The 19,908-nt window shown below is 33.7% G+C and overlaps 1 protein-coding gene across 2 annotated transcripts in view; it reads right to left on the bottom strand.

Annotated features, from left to right (window-relative positions):
* Window positions 1-9,217, bottom strand: part of LOC122573537 (elongation of very long chain fatty acids protein AAEL008004-like) — a 40,773-nt gene extending 31,556 nt beyond the window's left edge. Inside the window, exon 1 of one of the 2 annotated variants that reach the window (XM_043740029.1) lies at window positions 8,124-9,217. The gene's annotated coding sequence lies outside the window, so the exon portion shown is untranslated. Of the gene's footprint in view, window positions 1-640; window positions 811-8,123 lie in introns of those variants that run through there. The other variant, XM_043740030.1, reaches the window with a different exon arrangement.
* Window positions 9,218-19,908: the final 10,691 nt, after the last annotated feature.

Here is a 19,908-nt window from a genome sequence, read left to right as displayed (position 1 = left end):
CCGCCGTCAGATCAAAACTCATAAACTGGTTTAGCGCGTGTTACGGTCAACTATAAATTCGCCTCTTTTGTTCTCCTCTACAGCGATTACGCTCGCTATTTTACTCCAATAATAGCTCTTTTTCATTTAGACAAACGTTGCTGGTAGGTATAACACATAATAAAATATTTATTTATAGCTGAGCGTTTCAGATACATATTATCCAGACATACAGTAGCGCACAAAAATATTTGAACACTTGCCATAAAAGTCTTACGCCCATATTATGTATGTGTTATGAAAAATACTTTGAATATGTATATAGAAATTACAAGATATTTATCGCAAATATATGTTTAGTAAGAAATTAGGGTGAATAGTCACGTTAAGTAATGCAATAACAAGTATTAAATACGGTCCCATTGAATATTAAGATTTATTAATATAATATAATTAATATAAGATAATTGACCGTTTAAATAATTTAAGGAAATATATATAATTGTACTAAATATCTTGTAATTTCTATTATTTGTTTCAAACTTGATCAATATAATCATGATGTTCTAGTCCCATAATACTGATAATTAAGTTTCAATATGTTTTGTATAATATGAAAAACATATTCCTAAAGAGTGTCTACAAGCGCCAGGATACTTACGTACGCCTGTGTAAAAATTGAAGGATTTAAGCAATAAGAAAGCAGCTCCAATAATTATATAGATTGGAAGATCCTTATTATAGCAGTCCCTTCTGTCGGTGTTCTTCGCAAGAAAACGCTCTTACAACAATACAACAGCATCGGTTGAAAAATCATTGTAATGTATGAAGTACGGGCTTGTATTATACTTATTAAATTCAGAAAATATTGTTGAAAAATATTGTAAATCAAATATTCAGAATTCGTTCCTCTTTGTTTTGTTTCTAAACACCCTTTATTCGCTCGATAAAATTCTATCACTTTCATGTTATTAAACAATAATCACTCTACAAGATCTATTCAATAATAAATCTAATTACGGTATGTAATTAGTAAGCATCTTTCAGTGGAATCGTCCGTCATCGTTCCGTTTCCTGAACAAACAATAATTAACCTTATAGTGATGTAGTCGGCATACATTAAATCTAGTAGGAAAGTGGAAAAATGGAATTGTGTCAGACATGACTTAATTTCCTTAAAACTATAGATCTTTATTCTCTAGACCAATAAAATAAATTTGGCAAATTAGTGGAAGTATCAAAAAAGAATATTACTGGGTAGTTAGGAAAAAGTTCTACGAATATCGCCTCCTTTTCGTCACTCTCTTAGAATGATCAATATTTCGTAATGTTTTTATGTTACGCGACGGAGGACACGTATCGTAGCAATTTCTCAGCGGCATTAAAGGACCTCCGGAATTGACTTAAAAGAAATCTCACGTGCCGTTTCCATATGTATATACCGCGACTTATCTACTAATTAAATCGCTTACACGTAATAATAATAATTTACACGTAAAGACGCAATAATAGAAACAAATTAACGTGTTTTTATACGTGTCGCAGAATATTATAATCGTGTATCGATGTTCGATCGATGCAAAGCAAAAAGTATTGACGCGTGAGCAATTTCTACGATAATAAGTAAACATTCGATAACTGCTCAAAAATCGGGAATCAAGTGTTGCAATGATGGAGATGTAGGAACGATTCTAATCCTCGAAACTGACACTTTAAACGTGCCGAATGTAAAAAAGAGAATCGGAGCGTTCGGCAAATATTAAAGGCTCGCGATAAGCTAAGACCTTGATTTGTGATTAAAGAAACTTTTATCAACATGTTTCTTACATTTTTCTGATTATAGTGATACCAAATACGATATAATTTAGAGCATATTTGCTTACTTAATAAATGGTAATTATATATAATTTAAATTATATCGTGTTTGGTCTCATTTTAGTCTGAAGGATCTCACAAAAATCTTACGTCAGTAAAAGATTAATTTTAAGAAAGTCAGAAATAGAAAAGTTTTGCTGTTGAATTGCTATTTAGAAGATACATTATTATCTGACATTGGATCATGTTGCACTACTCGATCGCAACGAACCGTCCAACTTCGTAGTACGCCAGGGGAACCTCTCCTCCCAAGATGGCTGTACAATTATCGAATGTTTCCGTAGCTACATGATTTAAAAACAATCTCCGGGAAAGAGCTACTTCACTTAATGACAGTGATATGATTAGTGTTGAGCAGAATTTTATTCAAATAACAGATAGCGAATAAAAATAAAGAGCTCTAGCATAGTATCCGGATTGCAAAATATTCGGTTAAAATGACGCTTTTTTCTTAATTAAAGGTTTTTGGGGTTGTCGAAGCCGAGAATGAGAACGCAACCAAACCGGTCGTTTCTCACGGAAATAAGGCGTACAAAATTTCGGTCAGTCCATTGACGTGTAACGTATTTTGTTGATATGATTTTTGCTATTCTTAATCTACTGTAGGGCTTACTCTGTACGCTTGAATCGTGAGTTTTGGTTTAGGTTTGAGCCACTTTTTATTTTCCAGCAGGTCAGACAAAGACCAGTAGGCGGTAAGAAAAATCTGGCATTTGAAGCATTGGCATTGGCTATGCCATCACTTGTTTTGCAGCTTACTGCTTACCGCTCTGTAGGATCATGGTCTTACGCGGATTTCTAAAGTGAAGACATTCGTCGATCAAATTCTCATAATTTTCCCAACCCAAAATACATCCGGAAAGACATATCTAGTACAAATATTTTGCAATTCGGATACCTACTACAATAAATCCAAATAAAATTTTATTTGCCACTAATGAATAGGTGTGTAATTGAATAAGAATTTGTTTTGATTAAATTGTATAAATATAATATACAGTTAGTGCAAAAGGTATAGAATATTTGTAGAACATCGCTTATTAACAAAATTTTAGCAAATAAATAATATGTACATATTCCTATAAGCCTGCAGATTTTCATTTAAAAAATGGGGTTTCTATATCCTTTGTGAAAATATTAAGAAATATGTAAAAGAATGGCAAAAATATATGTGCTATAAGTATTCGTATAGTTACAGTTTAATGGGAAAAGCTAGAGAGAAAAATTACCAAGTTCAATTATTTTAATAGTGGGGTTTCCTTTTGATTTTATGAATTGAATATGAATTTTCGAACATTCCACAAGGTCTACGCTCGCAAATTAATAGCATTATGCTTCGAATCGTTGAATCTTGCATCAGGATGAAATTGTTTTCGAAACCTATTTTTTTTCTACACTTTAATGCAGACAAAGACGAAGCAGCAACTGTACGAATACTTAGTATGCAGATATTTATTAATATTTTCACAACAGGAATAGATATCGCATTCTTTTTCCTTAATTATTCTGGGGACTTGTAAGAATATGTATATATTTTTTATCTATTAAAATTTTGTTAGTAAATGATGTTATACAATATTTTTGTTGAAGTTGAGTATTGTACGAATACTTTTTACACTGATTGTATATAAATATGTATGAGCTACATCGAAGATGCACATGATGGTACTGAACGTGTGATATATTTTCAAGTTTCATTGTTCAGTTATTGTAATATTGACTTTTATAACTGATTTTTTTTTTTAGGTGCCACGTTAGGAAGTTTATTGTTCCTTGGTAAATTAATAGTAAGAATTGTACCTGTATATTTGTACATAATTAGGTGAAAACAAGCAGTTATTAGTATTATTATCCGAATAATTTGTTACGGATAACAAATAATTATTCCACAAATGAGATATTTAGATAATTATCTTAGATAGATATTTATTAGAAATTCGAAGCAATTCGAATAATGCTCTACTCTGGACAGGATCGCATAATAAAATTACCACCGATTGGTTGTTCAAAATTGATCACTAGCAAAATCACTCAATCGGTGAAGAATTTATCGATGACTGTTCCCCGAAAGAAAAGACTGGTGTCGATGAAAATAGACCTCCTTCGACTTGATCATGAAATTCTTTCCTCGAATGAGCGACTCTATGAAGAGAAACGCTGTTAACTGTTCGTTCTGTTAAACGACCGTTGCTCTTTACGCTATCGTATAATTTTTTTATACGTTATTATTATTTTATCGCTATTCAGCTGAGTAGACTAAAATGTCTAACAGCGATATTTGAATTTTATATCGTTTTTCATGTATCTCGCACATGTCAAACAAAATATGTAAATCACGGTGCATAAAAAATTCGTTTTTTTATCGGTCGATCATTGATGTAATTATGAAAACAATATGTAAATACTAAAAAAAGATATTTGAAATACGATCACTGTTTGTTATGATCAAGTTCTTTTTGGAACACTTTCTTTTTTGTTCATCTAATAAATTCGTTAACATTTGAGATAGGATAGAACTTGTAGTACACATAGTGCGATTCAATTTAGGTTACGCGGTATTCTTCTGACTCGTCGATATTTATCTATCGTATATAATATTTGAAGTTATTAAAGTATTATTAAATACCTTACTAAACAACAAAGTCATCCAGGAAAATGGTCTGATTATTTTGAGTGCGCAATATTGCATATAACAGATGGATAATTCATTTCTGAATAATAAATCGCAAATAGAAGCGAACAAAACTTTCGTATATACATATTATATTTCTCTAAATCAACCCTGCCGTGATCCTCGAATTTTTATATGACGATCTTACTCCAATTTTAGCAGACAAGACACTTTTAATGTTCCAAGAAGACTAAAAGGATATATGTACCAATAATGATTCTTCCATATTTTGCTCAAACTCGAGATATACTTTTTAACGTTAGAAAAGTAAGACGCGGTTGAAGATGATGAAAAGAACGCAGGATTAAATCATGAACTTGATTCAAAATCGTTCGATTAATATTAAAAACTTCAATCTTTGCAGATGGCGATTACAATGGAATTTGATACTAAACATAATATCCCGATTGATTCATTTTTCCTATAAGTTTTTCTTCGAATTCGAATCGATGACGGTCTTTACACGACTTTCACGAGCAAAATAACAAGTTCTCTTTCAGCGAGGAACGCGTCAAGCAGCCACACTTTTTCACATCGCGTGTATAATTTATACAATCGTACATATCGTGACCAAGCTCGGTCATTCTGATATTGATTTTTCTTTTCTTTCTGTTCGACCGACGACCCTTGTACGAGAGTGAAACGCTTCCTCGTAATTCAGGGTGTGTGTTACGTAGACTTGCGAGTTCCACTTGCGTATGTCTTTTTCAGGATCGTCGTTGCATCGCCACGATGTGTCACGGATGCAAATACATAAAAGCCGAGGGAGAATCGAGATAACACCGGCATTGCGTGAATCATAGTGCGGCTACTTAATTACGTAGAAAGTCTTATTGGATCTGTAGATTTTTCCGCCAATCGTATTCGATGAGAAGGTGGAAAAAAAAAGATAGAGATACGATACGCGATCTTTGTCGGGGCAGTATACGCGAAAACTGAACATAGAGGTTACGATAGGTTACTCGAGGAAAATAAGAGCATCGGTATTAAGCTGCCACGTAAGATCTATCGATTTCTCGTTGAACACGGAGACATCGGACAATCTTCTCAACCGTCGGTTTTTCGCTTCTAAGATGCTTCCCCCACCCCGATGCGCGACTCTGTCTTCGTTGGCTCCTCCAGACATAAAGTAGGTCGGTCGTGTCGACGAAGATGTAATTTCGTTCGGAATAAGAGGATACCGCTAAAAATTTAATTACCGTGGCAGAGGCGAGGCTGAGCAAGTTTTACGGTGACGCAAAAGAATAAAGCTGATCGTACGGAATTATCCAATTTGACGATGACGCGCAGTTGTTACGTAGCATCTGTCGAGGACAGAGAAAGTAATGCTGCCCGATGGAGTTGCTTAAATAGTGTTTACTTTCGACCGAGCCTTCCCCGCGGATTTTTAGCGGTTTGTTGTTCTGGGTTGCCTCGCCTCGCTTCGCACCATCAGATGCCTTTGTGTCATTAAACGATAATATGGAAACAATTTTTTGTTTTGATTGATCAGACGATTAAAATAGCGATTACTGGGCGAACAGCGAGTATGTGTACCGCTGTTCCCGTACCCGTTACCGTAAACTTACTTATTTTGGGCAAAATGATTGTTAAAATGTGAAGAAAACTTTGTGCATTGATTTTATCCTTTATCCATAAGTTACTCAAACGAATTAGAATATGCTGCGATTTCGTACTATGAATTAATATAAAATGTTGAAATTGTGTAACGTAAAAAGTACGTATATGCTAACAATCGTTTTCTCCAAAGTAGACAAGAGTTCAGTGACTTTTGGGTGAGGGTAAGTACGTTAGTTAAAGCAACGATAGTACTGCTACGTACTCATGTAAGCCGAATGCCAAATGGCACTTGACGCGTCTCTATTAATTCTTGCGAATCCGTCGTGATCGTCCGACATAGAAGACGGAATTGCTTTCGCCATTGACTGGCCCCGATAATATTCTGATTTTTTTTCTCGATAGGAAAGTCGATAGGAACCGAGTAACAGAAGAGTTAATTATCGCAACATTTCGACCGTACTCCGCCTTCCGAATACGTTTTAAGATGGTCTCTCTCAAGCGTTTCGTCGATACAATTTCTAGTTTGAGGGGGAATCTGGTTCGACGATGCATCGCAGAAGATTAACTGAATATTCCTTTTAAAGGTGAACAACTCCGACGATGGAAAGAAAGACGAAAAGAATCGGGGGAGAAGTCGGAACTGTTATTTACCGAGTCAGGCTGTTCTTTGGATTGAGTGGTCTTATAGGCTGTTGACACGATTCGATCCTCCGCCACCGTACATATTTGAAGATAGATGTTCGTTTTAAATAAAATATTCTCTTCGTCCACCATAATATTTTGTGTTTGAATCATAGCTCAATCAAGGTTGAAAGGATGTCGAAACATTCGCTGGTCGAGTTTTGCATTCGTAAATAACGCGATTGACAGACGTCATAAGAGGAACGAATTAGGAAGAACGAGAATGCAGTTTTGTCAGGCTTCCGGCCAGGGAACGACGAACGCAGTTGTAACCGGACACTACCGATAACGTTTCTTACTAAGTAACTTTCGATCTCTGTGCTTTTATATGGTTTTGCTATTAAGCAACGGAATTAAACACATTGCGTAAATTTTTAAGACGAAAGAGAAAGCGTTTGACGGAACGTTTGGTCTGTCTGCGAGCAATGAGAGCCAATTATACCGGAAATGAATGTAATGTCTGTGGTATTATCATTTTCAAACCTAACACGTTTGTCGGTCGTATGCGAAAGAATTATTAATTTCTCGTAGGCATAGAGCGGACCGGATATAACGGAATTCGAGGCAAACCGAGCCTAACCGACTCGAGTCGCCTGTCAGATCATCCGGAATACTATTTCAGCTATAGGGAAAAATACGATTCTGGTCGAGGAATCGACAAAGAATTTTATAACGTTGATTATTTCGAGCCGCTGAATCGGTAAATTTGATCGAAATTGAAAGAGCGAACGTCAATGCTAATACTGAAATCTCGCGCGCTATCGACCAAGATATTCCACCGTACGTAAACACAATTTGTAAATCACGAATATAACGCGTCTTTTTTTATTTATTTTCGTCACTTCTATCTGCAGAGTAGAATGTCAGATTCGCATTGCACATTCGATGTTTACATACCAGAGATTACATTCTTTGACACGAAGATTACGTTTGATATCGATGATATCGTTAATCATCGAGAAAAAGTGTCATTCCGCAAAGAACGATGAATGTTATTCGTGCTGTATGAGGAAGGGATTGGAGGTTAGGTTAAACCATCGAGAAGTTCAAAATGGGTGATTTCATTTTGAATGTTTTACCGGGAAATGTATCAAGATCACAGTATGTAGATTATCGGGACGATTAAAGGGATACACGATGGTTTTCTCGTCGATCAATAATCATTGTACCCGTTGAAAAAAACGAGGATTATCATGTGGAACATATACATGGGTCGACGTGTCTCGTTTCGTTTTGTACGAAGCTCGAAATCGATCACGGGCTGTTCTAACCTTAAAAGCCGCGCCGGCACGCCTCAAACGTACAAAACCTAAATTTATTTAGAATCGAATCGTGTATGTCAAAAGATTATACCCACCTGTTTTTTGTCGTTGCTTTCCGTCTGTTTCTCCTACGGTTATCTTTCTCCCCTTGTTACTAACGTCTCGTAGTACCGTGATTACCGGCTTTGCTGTTTCTCTAAGTTCTTACACTATCTGTTTTTCTTCTTGTCACCTAGCCGATGGTACATAAAATAAGCACGTTGGTGGTTTGTAGTCGCAGAGAAAAATGCGGAACTCGTCTTTATATCCTCGTGGAATGTGTAAGTTGATTGGTAGTATTCCTTCCGTCTTTATATCAGTTTCGTGAATCGTATTGCAAAATGGAATGCAAGATCGACTCGCTTCTCGCTGTTAGAAGCAAGCAAACACGAATAAAGATGATGACTGCTCGTCATCAGATTCCTTCATCGACGTGATTTTTATCCTCCTCTCCGTCGCGAGCGCGTATCACGGAAGGAAAAAGGTGAAGAGGAAGAGAAGAACAGAGAGAGAGAGAGAGAGAGAGAGAGAGAGAGAGAGGACGAGACAGACAGACAAAGAGTGAGAGAGAGAGAGAGGGAAATAGGAGCAGAAGGAGGAAGATAAAAAAATAAAGAGCGAGGGAAAAAGAGGAGGGATAACAGAATTATATCTCGACAAGAGTTTCCTGTGCACGCGGTCGCACTTGACTGACGGTACCTCGTTTCTTTTTGTACACTCTAACTGCCGGTCGTTTTCCGTTTACGCTACCTGCTACCTATCCACCTCACTGTTGGTCACCGTCGCCCTACCCTCGTCCACGATGCTTCATTTTACCAGTCTTCCTCCCCCCCTTTTTTCCTTTCTTTCTTTCCGCCCTTTCTTTTTTCTTCCTTCTGTCTTTCTCTACGACTCTTGACCGACTCTTCGTAACCTGTCACTCTTCTGCGTGCTCGCATACGGATCTTCTACCTCGCCCCTTGCCAGATATCTCTATGACTCGTACTCCACGTAGCGCACCGACCGTCCAAACCGAACAAAATAAACCGAGTCTCTTTAAAAATGATTAAAGGAAAAACCGATCGCGACAAAGATGAGGATGACAACGGGAACGACAACGAAGACGACGCGACGAAAACGAGAGAAACGAGGGCCGCCGGGTCGACGACGAAAACCACTGCCGCCAACTTGCCATCTTGCGGACATTACTGTAAACGTTCGTGAATGGTTCTCAAACCGCGGATCTCTTACGTTATTTTTACTCAGATATTTTTCTATAAGACATAGCTTTTCAAGAGCTTTCTGTTGTTATTTGTCATATCTATTGTGACTTTATTCAATAAACTTCAATATTTCATAAAATTAATTCGTTTAATTAATTTAATTTTAATATAAGAATGATTGAGATATAACGATTAGATGATTATTTGTTACAATTTCTAATTCTTTATGGAATATGAAGTTTTAAATTCTTCAAATTAGAATAGTTAAAGTATTATTTATGTCGTTGAAGATATTAAAGTGTGAAAATTATTTGGAAATAATTTATATATTAATATAATCTTCTAGAGATAATTGATAGGAAATCAAATGCGAAACTTGACTGAAGCACCAGTGAAGATGTGCAACGAATCAGGATGATTTTTTTACGCGGGAAACAACGTTAGAGTTTAGTCAGCTGCTTGTCAAAGTTTCGCTCTCGTTTATTAATTTGTATGACTGTGAGTGATTGTTATACATTGTGTGTATACGTTATTTCAAATCAATTTTAATGACTACATCCTGGTAGTTATAAAATATGTGTTTGAAATTTAATGTGTGAAAAATACCAATATCCTCTTATTATTCACATTTTTATTCAAAAGATTGTACAAAATTTATTTAAAATTTTGACATATTTAAAAACTATAAATAAAAAATATATTATGCAATTCTGCAATACACGTATAATGCTGCGAAATATTAATCTGTGTTAATTGATTTCAAATATTATTTTTAGTGATTAATAAACATTGCTCGCATCGGAAATCTGTGTGCGTCTGTGTAGTCTTATTTTCTTGGAAATTTCAGAAAAAAAGTTTAATCTTTAAAGAGGCATCCGTTATGAATTTATTTACATACATTTTTCATGTACCAACAGGTTAGGTTATATCAGTGTCTTATTTTGTCATTCTAATAAAAAGTTGGAAGTTTTTACAAGAAGGCGGTGTGAAATCTATATCCTTATATAATTTAGAATAATTACTAATATGTGCAAAAGTACAGCTAACAAAAAAGCTATGATTAATGAAATTGGAAAATGTATGAGGTTACCTAACCTTATCCAAGTGCTTTTTGATCTTTATAATTAAGTAATCATATTTGTAAATTATTTATATGTCTCTGGTTTGCCCTCATTAATATTTTACGTTCGTTTCATTCACACCATTGTATTTTAAGTGTAGATAATAGTGAATTGAAATTTCAAATTAATCATACGTATTTTCATTTTATTCTTGAGGAGGAATTAAATAGATATTGCCAATATTGGTGCAATAACATGCAACAATATTAAATATTTATATTATTATAATATTATTATTATAAGCATATTATTATAAGCATTAACGAGTTGCATATAATTTAAATCAATAATATTGGATTTAATAATAATGTCGAAATAACTCCTACTATCTTCATTAAATTAAACGAATAAATGCGATATACATATACATATGTAATATTATCAATCAGCATAAATTATCATATTGGCATCATCATGATTTATACATTTTTGTCTTTCGTTGTTATTGTAGAATTTAAAACTTTGGCCGTGGTTTCAAAGTTCTATAAGCTCGGATTACTCGTGTGCTCGTTAAAAATTAATATTCATCACGCTAATGAAGTATTGTAGAAGTTTCTACTAACGATAATGTCAACGAACAAGTAATGGAGATGAAATAATGTAACAATCCTGGCGGTGAAAATATCGGCGCAGAATATTTCAAACCATTTTAGATCCTTTCGGTAAATGTAGGTCAAAATTGTTATCCCCGCCGCTCGAAATTCACGGCGAAAATTACTATGAAATCCGAGAACCAATTTCTTTTAGTAACAATTTCCAATGAAATAGTCAAATATAATGTTAAAGCAAATATCTAAATATAATTTACGTTTTCGAGCATGCATTTGGGATAATTATACATAGATATCTACAGCGCATTGTATAAGTTGATAACTATAATTTAAGTACAATGACAAATTAGAGTGTTATGCATGATCAGAAAATTGTAGATATTTATTTAGATTCATATCTTTACAAACATAATTAAAAATGGAACATTAGTAGAGATATATTTTACCTATCAAATATTATAACGAATACTATGCTTTGGTATTTTTGCATCTACAAATTATTCATAAATACATAGCAATTCACAGTTTAATGATTAGCATAGTCAACAAAGTGACAGCGTAATCGATGTGATTATAAATAAACAAATAAGAAGAAGAGGAAGAAAATTTCTGTTTTCTTGTTAGATTTACCTGTCAAATTTACTATTCATATATTCTTGAAATAATTTGTGCATGGAAGGCCTAAAAAATCTCTATGTATCGTTCAATGAAGATGCACAGCATTAAACCTTCTAGATGTGAGTAAGACAAAATTGTGCGACGTTTGTTTGTTAGCCGATCGAGGCAGAAAAGAATAAGCAAGTGGACCAGAATATGAGTAACTCTGACTAACAGAAAAAAGAACAGAAAGTATAATGCTGTGTAATGCCTTGCGGGATGTTATGTAATGGTTATCCCAGTCTTGACGATCGGGGAAAGTGATTCTTACCTGGCTTGCACAGTCACAAGATGCTTGCAAATACCTCTCAAAAGACGGTACTTCTCCGTTATATGATATTCGCATTTTGACTTTTTCTTATTATTTTGAAGGATTCAAGAAAAACATATTTTGCTTTATATATTCTGCTATTTATCTAGGTGCTTCTTATATCTTAATATCTCATACATTTAATATCTCTTAAGTTTGAGTTCAATTCTCATTTTTCTCAATTCAAATTCTCATTTTTTTCAATAGAAAATTTGACACAGAAAGAAAATAGAATCAAGCGCAGAAAGAACAAGATTCTGTTCCTTCTAATCAACTGGTTTAGATTAGGTCCTTTTTCTGGCAGTAGAAGATACATTGATCACTGTTTCTGATGATGAATAATGTAAAAAATGTAATTGCTAACACTATCTAATTAAATTATCATCAGGTGATATTTTGCATATTATAACTGGTTACTTTTTATATAATTGTTTACCGACTTTACTTTGCATAAATAATCTATTTACTCATAGTGCGTAAAAAGAGGTTATTCTGTGCGTAAGAAAAGTGTAAAAGTCGTTCGTTATAAATTTGTATAAAGCTAAAGGTGTTCTTTTTAATTCGAACAGTATTGGGCGATAGCGCAACAGGAATGAAACATAACCATCTCGAAATTATACGAAGGAGCAGTTAACACGATACAGCAATAACGATAATTTTACAGCAACGGTTCAAGATTCTTTGCCAATCGTTCTCATCTGTCGTTATTACTTTGATCTTTTGTTACGAAATTCCAGTCGCAATAATGATTAAATTTTACCCATTCGAGTCTATTTTGTCCACTGATTGCGAACGTTAATTTATCGATTCTTTTTTAGTTTTTAAAATCTGTGCTTCGAAGAACAGCAAACATTCCTGGTTGATTTTCCAGGAAGCTGTTTAACGGATCTTTGATAAACATGCATTTGCAAAGACATACAATGACGCTAGTTCGTAAAATAAAATCTTTTTGTTTGCTGAAAAAGGTAAACCAAGGAACTACGCATTAATACGTTTTCGCATCGTTTAATGATGAATGAAATTCAGTAGTTATAATAGTTATCTTTCATTTGTGAAAGAGTGAATATTTTGGACAAAATATGCGTACGTTGTCTGAGAAACACATGCATATGTTAGAACAGTATCGATTATGCGAAACTCGAAATATATCATTACGTATTGTTAAAGTTACACGGAAAAATGATTTTAGATGAAAATATTATACATGAAGTGTCTAATTTTTAATGATAACATCAAATGGTTGTAATTTTTTCTAACGAAACCTTATTGAAATTTAAGAGAATTAAAATAAGCTTCAATTTTTACAGTGTTTGACATCGTTTTCGCTTTCATGTTCTTCGTTGTCAACGCTTTCATCTACATCGTTGAAATTTTCATATTGTTGCAGACTTGATACTTTGAGCAGGTACTCTAGTAACTCCTCATGTAAAAAACTAAATTACGATGATTCATTCTGACAGGTAAACTATACAAAAACAAGGTTATGAACGTAAATAAAAAATGATAATTGCATCTGATAGAAGCAAATTCAGGGCTTTAGAATGACATATAATACATCTATAAATACGTAAAAATATTTAGAAACGCTTTAGAAAATTGGCGTTATAAAACCGCGCATTTCATATGTAACGGTCATTAATTAAACTTATTCAGAGTCTTGAGACTTTCACGGCTTCGATTGTCACTATTCACATTGTTACACGTATTGATAGCGCTTATATAATTATCACTACTTCGTCTAATATTGTTTACACGGCTGCGGAGTTGGTAATCAAAGTTCCCCAACCAAAGTTTCCTCTTCTTTTTTATCTCCCACTTCGACTCTGATTCTGACACCGACCTCGACTCCATTTATGATACATTATTAACATAATAATTATGTGTATGTATACGTACATATCACTATTTTGCTCTGATAATGGAACGACTAGAAAAATTTAAACTTTAGAAGAGAGACGCTTCAAAATTTAGAAAGGAATCTTCGTGTGCCGTTTCAACGACATTATAAGCCTAACTTAACGCAAGATGTGACACTGTTCGTGAAAGCAGTACAATCTGCTATTTGTAATGTCACAAAACAATTGAAGCTTTAATTAACCTCAATGTTGCATTGAAACTAAGGTCAGGTTGTTAGCGGCTTAGTTAATAATATAATAATTTTGTCCTTTGATGCAAAGCTAATTGAATTATAGATTTGAAATTTGTTGAGTTGTCCACTATCAAAGCAAAGCGGAGGTATGTAATATGTTTGACGAACAATGATACTAATTTACGCACTATGAAAGACAAAATTTATATTGTGATGATTACATGCAAAGAAGGTAGAGACTATTTCTTGAAATTAATATACTCGATTTCTTTATTAAGGATGTGAATATCGCTACAATTGCAATATATATTTCTACTCCTACAAAACAAATTACAACTCAAATTTTGCTCTAACACGCTCCAGAAATCACGGTTTTCCTTCCCTAATAAAAAAACAGTGAAGTGTAATATTTACAATACTGTTTCGTAGAATACAAGATTTCAAGGCAACTACAATTTTACAGGAGGATTTCCTCCTATTTTGTACTTTTGTACTTTGATAAAAATGCAGTATTTCAAATATATAAATAATTTTATTACAACTTTCAATTATTTCGAGCATATTTTTCAACTTCGGCTTCAACTCCGGTGATTAAACTCCAACTCTGACCTTACAGCTCTGTTGTGTGTTTGAGACATACGGGAAAGAGACGCGTTTAGATGGAAAAGAATTTTAAAAGATGATTTTATCAGGGTCTCACACTGATATTGCACCCATGTATATTGTACTTTCGAGTCGATGTTCTGAATTTCCTCTTGACGACTTTTCTATCTCATCTGTACTACCTCGTTCGTGTGAATACTACAATGTACGTGTGATCTACGTGCGACTAATTATGATGATAGTCTTTTTCGTAGTACGATGACACACCGTAGAATAACACTTAATATCAAATAAATATTATTCTAGTATAATATTTCCACAAACAATGAATTTGTAACGCAGGAAATCGAACGAATTAAATTGTGCACGAGGAAATAACATTATCTGCGCTTTTTCTGAACTCGTATTAAACGATAATGACTATTACAGACGCATAAATTAATTGAACGCTCAACTGAATCTCATTGAACTGTAAAATTTATTAAAATTTCAACACTAATTATCTATTGACGCATTAACTGTTCATTGTATACCAACATAGAATTTCTTACCTCGTCTTTTATGATATATTTATTAAAACACAAATATTTGGATATATCAATCTTCTTACTTTGTAACTTTCGTAGCTGACTTCTGTTTCTTCTGCTTCTCTTACACAATATCATTTTAATGTGTACTACTTTAAAATAATGTCATGCATTTTCTTTCGTTATTACGCATCGTTTTAAAGTTTACTTTTCGATTAATCGCTTTCGGGTTAGTCATAGGATTGCAATAATATATATTAATTGTAGCAAAAATATTTGCGGCACCTTATGTCGATATTTCAATTATGGATCGATTGCGCTTCAAAGATGCTTATTATAAAACCAATGTTAAAGGATAATTACGATATACATAATTATTAAGTTGATAGGATATTATCTGTTGTTAGCAAGTATGTTAATATATTAAAATCGTAGCACATGTAAATTTTTTCGTGAAAGCATTGAAAAATGCGTAAAAGAATTATTGCAACATCTTTATCAGCGGCGTTTGTATACATATAATTGGTATTGTATTGTATCGTATTGTGTATGCGGAAAAATTTGAATAAAAAGTAATGAGTTGTATTACGAAACTTGAAATCGGGGAAGTGACGTAAATCATAATTGCGTTGTTCGATTCGTTAATTAAGTTGACTGCTCTTTGATTTGATCGAACAGACGCGACAATTTATTCGCTTCGTCGTTTATTTTTAATGGAACTTCACCAGTAAATGGATATATACATAATATATGCGTTTTAGTTTTGCTTCCGTCGCCATGAACACGTTTTTAAGTGTCCACTGTGTGGTGTTATATATCACAGGTTCAAATTTATACATAGTCATGCAGATTGGGAAAACGCGTTCGACCATTCGTTTACTTTCGTAATGTTATTCATGATCTTCACAATCGTTGTGCTATTATTATTAAGTATAACAATTTTTGCTTGTTAATTGCTTGACGTTTTAAATTGGAACAAAAGATCATTTTTCTTTTCGAGACAAATATCAATCGAATTTAAAAGCAGAATAATATACAGCAATTCATGAAAGTATTTGAATATATTTTTAGAGTCTGAAACAAATACATATGTAAAAATTACGAGATATTTATTGTATATTTTATTGTATGGTATTATAATATAATCTCCATAATGACTATAAAATTGTTTAAATGATATTATTCGCTATATTAATAAATTTCCATATTTAATAAGTCGACCTTTAGACTCTAATAATTTTATGTTTAATACAATCATTCTTACTATGTATATCTACTAACGTTTTATCAAATGTATGTGTTCGCAATGAATATGTACTTTATATTACATTTTCAGATCGATCCAAAATTTTATTATTATAATCATGATGAGTTGTGTTGAACGATTATATGATTATAATAGTCGAAATTTTGAATGTTAAAAATAATCAAATACTTTTGCACCTTTGATACCATATTAATCGATATTATTATTTTTCAGTTACTAATTGCTTAAAATTCATTCATCAATTCATTTAATCGAATTTGAAGATAAAATAATGTATATGAATTACTATAAAATATTTTTATAATAAAATATTTTATATATAAAAATATTTTTGCGTTGCTTGATATATCTAGCATATCTTTGATATAGCATTTGTCAATCCATCGATGATTATTAATTCCTTGGGACCTTCGATTATAAATTCTTGTTTCGCGCTAGTTGGACGCAACCTATCGTAATCGCCGGTAAAAGTATGATATATCTGTCGTAATATATTAGCATGTATAGCACATGCATTTGTGATGTATACGCAGTTTATACGGTGTCTCCTTTATGAGATGTGGCTCACGACTTTCACCCGTCGTCACTTTCACTGATGAAAATTAGTAGTACTTGGTTTATTCGCTCTCGAAACTAGCAACTAGATCGTCTTTACTGTGGATGATAGGCATCGCGTGAAAACACTTGCTCTTTGAATTTAGCGTGTATATATAATCACGAACTAATCAAGTATCATTGGATCGTTAGTTTTAGTTTTGTTCTTGAAGACTAGTATTAGCAAGCACACGCACATGCACACGTAGTTATGATTTATATAATTTGAATAGTATTTTTAATACACCAGTACTAATAGTCATTGCTTGAACAAAATTAGAATTTCAATTTCAGTTTTCAGAAAAGTGTAGAAAATGATATTTGAAAATTTGATTCTATCTTGTGAATTCTTTATGCTCTTAAGTTCTTTAATAGTATCTTATGTCAAGTTGATAAATAAAAGATCGAAATTATACACTGGGGTGGTTAAAGTAGAAATCGTGTGTCGTTAAAGTAGGAATTTTATATTAAGTGAAAGACGAGGTACAGATATTGACTAGTCAGTGATGCAAAAACGCAATCTCGTCGATGGTCACATCTTGTACCATTGACTAAGAATGGATACTTGTCTGTATCTGGATCATTGATTACCGATGACGTACGGAATAGACGTGACATTCAATGCTTTTTTGTATTTCGGAAGCCACTTGACCTCCCATACCATTTTCGTATCGCATGCAACGTTACCGATTCAGTATAGTAGTGGTTTAAATTGAAACTAAATTTTCCTATGAAATTACAAATTTTTTTTTCTTTTTTTATTTAATAATTTACATTCACAATAATTTGTCCAATTTGCACATTTGGTGAAATTTTTTAGCTGTTTGATTATCGTGTGGGTGGCTACCCTCAGCGAGGTACCATCTTCGTGTTTGTTAGGTTATATACTTTGTGAGATCTGCTGGGTGTTTCCTTTTCAGTCTTCTTCCTATGCTTCTGTTGATCGTTTCCGCAGCCAGCCGGTTCGGGTGCTATTCTTTCTCTGTACCTTTCCGCGCATCTGGTAATCTCCTCCTTGACCGTTGGTATTCCCAGGTCCTTCCGAATATCCTCATTTCTAATGTACCATGGGGCGTTTACTATTGTTCTAAGAATTTTTGCTTGTAATGTCTCTATTTTGTTTATATTTTTTTTATTGTTTATTTTTTAATTTTACCATTTGTCCAGTGGGACATTAGATAAAATGTTGTAACATGTGATTGAATAACATGTGGACGGTTACCCCCAGCGGGATACCATCTTCGTGTTTGTTAGGTTATATCCTTTGTGGGTGTTTCCTTTTTAGTCTTCTTTCTATGCTTGTGTTGATCGTTTCTGTAGCCAGCCGGTTTTATATATGGCTCATTGCTGCTGTCCCCCATAGTGATATTCCGTACGTCCAGATTGGTTTTATGATTGTTTTGTATATTTTTAATTTATTTTCTATGCTTAATTTGGATTTTCGACTTGTTAGCCAATGTATTTGTCTCCTTGTTGTCTGTATTTTGTCTATTATTGATTTAATATGCTGTTTCCATGTGAGTTTTGTATCTATGTGGAGTCCTAGGTATTTGACTTGCCTTGTTTGTATTATGTGCGTGCCGTTCAGTAGGATGTTTGGTTTTTTTTTTATTATTTATTGAAATTTTACAATTTGTCCAGTGGGACATTTGGTAAAATATTATAGCAAGGATGTTTGTTGGCATCTGTTTTCGCAGTATGAATGTAATATAGTTGCATTTGTTGGGGTTTGCTTTTGTTTGTTTAACTTGCAGCCACTTTTCTATTTTTGTGATGTGTTCTTGTAGTAATGTGACTGCTGTTTCTGGGTTAGTGTGCCTGACTAGTACAGCTGTGTCGTCCGCGAATGTCAGTATTTTGCTATTGGTAGCTGTTGGTATGTTGGCCGTGTATAGTGTGTATAGTATTGGTCCTAGGACGCTTCCTTGCGGAACCCCTGCCTTGATGTCTTTAACTTCAGAGTATGTGTCCTTGATTTTTATTACGAAGGTTCTGCTGCTTAAGCAGGATTTTATTAATTGGTATATTTGCTCCGGGAATTGTTTTCTGATTGTTTGTAGCAGGCTTTCGTGGTTTATTTTGTCAAATGCTTTCTCGATGTCCATAAAGAGGGCTGTACAGTATTGTTTGTTTTCTAATGCTAGTATTATTTCATTAATGAGCCTGTGCATTGAAAGTGGGCATAGCACGAGAGCGTATATTCTTTGTAGGTGTTAACGAATTGTTTTCGTAATTTAATATTTTTGTTTGAAGAGCTTTCTTTTTCCTTCGCTCGAAAACCAATTCTCTTTAAAGAGCGACGAATGGCATTCGCTAGCACTTATTTCGATTTCCTGAGCAGCAATTTTTGGTGTTTTGTAACTATCCGACCGAATACAGTGTGGAATTTCACGTGCTGCTCTATCCGAAATAAGTCGCTCTCTACCGTTTTGTGAAGAAATTGGTGCACTAACATACTTTTTTCTTATTCTTGCAACTATCGTACGACTGACACCACATTTCTCTGCAATTTGCCGCAACGACAAACCTTTATCACACAAACAAATAATATTGTTTTTTTTATCTTCACTAAGTGGCTTCATCTTGGATTAAGCATATCAAACTGAAAAGTAATCTAACAATGGTGTGGAACAGTTGACTGCGAAACAGTGGACAATCAGTGCTTATTGACAGTTTCGTTTCCCTGACATTTACATGCTATCATAAACGTTTCTGACGAAACGTGCAAAACTGTAAACATTGTTTCAAAACACAATTATTATAAAATATTCTGTACATTATTAATATTAATGAAAGTGAACTATTACATTTTGTTAATCAGACGTAGCTTGTAGTTACTGTTACCTAATCTTTACCGATCACTTGAAAAATTAATCGTAGTATCGCTGTTACGTCGCGTGAGATATCTGCACTCCATTCC

This window comes from Bombus pyrosoma, linkage group LG12 (assembly GCF_014825855.1).
Source record: "Bombus pyrosoma isolate SC7728 linkage group LG12, ASM1482585v1, whole genome shotgun sequence".
In the NCBI taxonomy this organism is placed as follows: Eukaryota; Metazoa; Arthropoda; class Insecta; order Hymenoptera; family Apidae; genus Bombus; species Bombus pyrosoma.
This window is presented reverse-complemented; position numbering and strand designations above follow the sequence as displayed.